Consider the following 4,228-nt stretch of genomic DNA (forward strand, 5'->3'; position numbering starts at 1 on the left):
AGCAGCAGTGCCACCTGGTGGTGGACTTGCTGCCACCAGTGCCTGGATCTGCCTGCCACCTGCCTGAGCCAGCCCAGGACTCTGGGGGTGCCAGGAGGTCCAAGGCTCATTCCTCCCTGCTGGAGACCTGGGCCAAACCAATAGATGCCTATGTAGAGGGGGAAAAAACCCCAGGATTCTGGGTTTGATACATCTGGCTTTGAATTCTACATATCTCAGCCTGTGTGATGTTGGGCAAGTTCCTTCACTTACCCCATGAGCTTGTTTGCACATGTATAAAATGGGAATAAATCACAGTTGTCATGGGCGTTTGGAGGCTTATGGAAAATATCTGCTCTTATCCCAAGTACATGGTACATGCTCAATAAATGAATCTTCAAGTTATCGATAAATGATACTTTAGGTGCTCAATACATGATACATTAGGTGATTAATCCTTCACTCTACAGTTTTCTGTCCCTTCCCTTCACCATCTGACTGGGGGCTCCCAGGAGTCAGGCCCAGATTTTTCTGTTGAGTTTTCCCTAAAGCCTATACCCTTGGTGGATCCCAAGCTCCTGCCCAGACAGATCTGCAAGAGCCCTCTCACTCCCTGAACAGCTGGCTTTGGAAAGAGACTCAGAAGAGAGGCAGAGAAAATTCCCAGGAGAATAAGAAAAGCCAAGTGTTGGCTAGACCTGGGTGGTGGGTCTCTGGAAAACCTAGGCCTGCACCAGCCTAGGCAAGTCAAGGCTGTGGAGTGTGGCCCATGACTGGTCTGCCTGCTGCCTTGCATGGTTTGAAGTTCTGGCTGGGCCCTTTTGTCACCCTAGACAGGCACCCACCCTTTTCACTCATGTATACTCCAGCTTCACTATTTCTGCCGCCACCTCTAAGAGCTTTTCTGAGCTCCTTTCCCTTTTCCTCAAGGCTTCAGAGTTCTGACAGGTGACCCCAAGTGGCCCTGGAACTCTGAATGGCTATAGTGCACCTCAGTAATGACCAAGGACTTTGATATTTTCTATGAGTCTTGATGGCTCTCATTACCACTTAAATGCTCCCAATCATCCCACATTTTTAATACCCTCCCTGTAATTCCTGTACCCTCTTGTTACTCCCAACCCCTCATAACTCCCAAATGGTTCCACATAATTCTACTGGGTTCTTGGGAACCCCCCAAAACCTCTTTCAGGTCTCCAAGGGCCTTGTGCTCCCCCCACTTTCAATGCCTCTCAGTGGCCCATCATCCCTTGTCCTTTTCAGTGAATCCAGCAGACCTCTATCATTTCTGGGAAACTACAGAGGCTTTTAGAGGTCACTAGTGTCACCAAAGGCATTTCAAGGCCCCCGAAGACCCCCAGACCTTCCCCACATGGGTTCCATCACCATCTGTGGATTTTCCACAGCCTTGAACAATCTGTCAGTCCTAATGGCCATTGGGACACTCAGGGGCTCCCAATAATGCCAAGACGGTTGTTTCATGTGTCAGCTTGACTAGGCTAAGGGATGCCCAGATAGCTGGTAAAACATTGTTTCTGGAAGAGATTAGCATTGGAATCAGCAGACTGAATAAGAAAGACCCACCATCATCAATATTGGTGAGCATCTTTCCAGGGCATGAACAGAACAAAAAGGCAGAGGAAAGACAAATTTGCCCTCTCTCTGCCTGAGCTGGAACCCCTATATTCTCCTGCCCTTGGATGTTGTAGCTACTAGTTCTCAGGCCTTCAGTCTTGGCCTGGAACCACACCACTGGCTTTTCTGGACCTCCAGCTTATAGATAGCAGATTGTAGGACTTCTCAGCCTCCACCATCACATGAGCCAATCCCTCTTAATACACTTCTGCTTATATGTCTTTCATATTCCTATTGGCTGTTTCTCTAGAAAACCCTAACTAATACAGGTTGTCTGTGGAAAGTGCACGGGCCTTGGGGCCAAACACACTTGGGGCTGTCATTTAAGCTCTATTCTCCAGCTCTGGGACCTTGGGTAGTGGACTCTACCTCTCTGAACCTGTTCCCTCACTGGTACAATATGAACACTATGTCAACCCACAAGGTGGTTGAGAGCAATCAATACATATGAAAGTGCTAGGATGGTTTCTAGCGCTAAGCAGGTCTTCAATACCTGTTTATGCCTTCCCTCGCTGCTCCCCACTCTGAAGCAAGCTGGGCACTTGTTCATCAAAGCCCCTGCCTTGTGGAGGGCCCTGTACCAGGTGCCATCCCTGATGAGCTGGGGTTACCTGACACTCCTGTCAAAAAGATCTAAGAGGCATTACACCAACCTCATAGCTGCTTTATGAAAAGTAGACCAGGGATAGGGAGGACTCTGGTCTCTACCCCACTCCCCCACCAAGATGTCTTCCTGCTTCTATCATTCATTGCTCAGGCTGTTTCTCATCCCCAATGCCCTTCCTTGCCTGAGTCTTCCCATCCTTCAAGGTGCACCTCAATCCCATATCCTTGGTCAAGTGGCTGGGTACATGGGCTCCAAAGACCCAGCAAACCTTAATCCAAGCACAGCTCCTCTCCATGCCAGAAGGTGTATCTTGTATCTCTTTGGGAAAATTATTTATAGTTCTTAAGTTTCCTTATTTGAAAAATGGGATTAATAACACTTACCTTTCAGATCTGTTGTGAGGTTCTGATGAGCAAGGCAGTCATGACATGGGAACCTAGTAGGTGCTCCATAAACATGTTTATTCCTACCTTTGGCACTTCCTGGGCACTCGGATCTTGGCACATTCTGCCCTGTGGTTTCTTGTGGAGTGGCTCTGACACTTCAGCTCACCTGGAAGCTGTGAGCATGGTGCATGTTATTCTTCCCAGTGTCCCCCACAAAATGGACCTCATTTAGAAGTGAGAGACAGAGAAGCTGCCATAGTTGGCAACTAAGACTGACTCTTCTCTGGGTAATGAGGTGCCCAAGTTCATTTGCTTTTTACCATCTTGTTGTTTGAGATGGTGCAGGAGATTGAATGTGAGAAAGAAGGACAGAGGAGTTTTAGGGGACTCTTGGACCAGCTAAGCTACCTTTTTGAGTCTCATTTCTTCACCAGTCTACCAGTGGCTAAGCTGAGGCCCACAGAAGGGAGCAGACTTGTTCAGTGCCACACTGCAGAACTCCAACTAGCTGGAAAGGCTGAGAACTGGAAGCCAGAACAGCTTCTCCCTATGAACTTACCTCTGTCCAGACACCTTGCTTCTTGACTAAGAAGAGCAGAAATACTCAAGGGAAGGGAATATTTTACTTGTCTTAATAGCTTTAGTCTTAGGTCAAAGCATGAAACACAGTAGGAGTTCAGTAAAGATCTATGGAATGCATGAAAGGACCCAATTTTCCAAAGTTTGCACTTCTCAGCAGAAAATATCTATGTCTGCATTTTAGTGCTTGATTTTCTTCCCCATCCCACAGGAAAATCTAGGTAGCCCTTGGCTTTACTTCCACAGCTCTCTTCTCCTTCTCTGTTTTTTGTTTACAATGTCTGATAGAGCCAGGCTGCAGAATTGCACTTGGCCAGCAGGAGTCACTAGCACACACTGCAGCCTGCAAAGTCTACTGGGTAAATTAATTCCTGATGGTATTAATTCTGTAGGCACAAGAATCTGCAAATCACCTTCCCTGGGAATGAGTGAAACCCACACTTCTGGGACCCAGCCTATTCTTGTCTTCCATCTGCAGCTACTTAACACAATATTCTTTCAGACATGAGGAAGGAAGGTGGCAGGGGCAAGGGCCAAGTGACTGCACCAATCTCTGTGGCTCTATGAAGTTATGAAGTACTCTGTGGATCACAGAAGACATATTGAATTTGAGAACTCTGTGGGATACTTTCACTGTGAGCAGATACCACCACTTCAGGGAGTGTAAGGGCCTGACGGCTTAGGCAGAACTGAGATCAGGGATTTTCAGCAAAAAAGTTGACTAGTCAGGAATGAGTAGACAGTGCATAAAATGATCTTACTATACAATGAGTTAGCAAGACAAAACACACACAGGGGTCTCAAGGTGCCATTTGGAAATGTCAGACACAAATTTAAAGATTTTTGTTTAACTTCTAAGCCATACCACAAACACATTTTATTTATTTATTTTTTATTTTTAGAGACAGTGTCTCACTTTATCACCCTCAGTAGAGTGCCATAGCGTCACAGCTCACAGCAACCTCCAACTCCTGGGCTTAGGCAATTCTCTTGCCTCAGCCTCCCGAGTAGCTGGGACTACAGGCACCCACCACAATGTCTG

This window comes from Otolemur garnettii, unplaced genomic scaffold (assembly GCF_000181295.1).
Source record: "Otolemur garnettii isolate 467f Iridium unplaced genomic scaffold, OtoGar3 scaffold00015, whole genome shotgun sequence".
In the NCBI taxonomy this organism is placed as follows: Eukaryota; Metazoa; Chordata; class Mammalia; order Primates; family Galagidae; genus Otolemur; species Otolemur garnettii.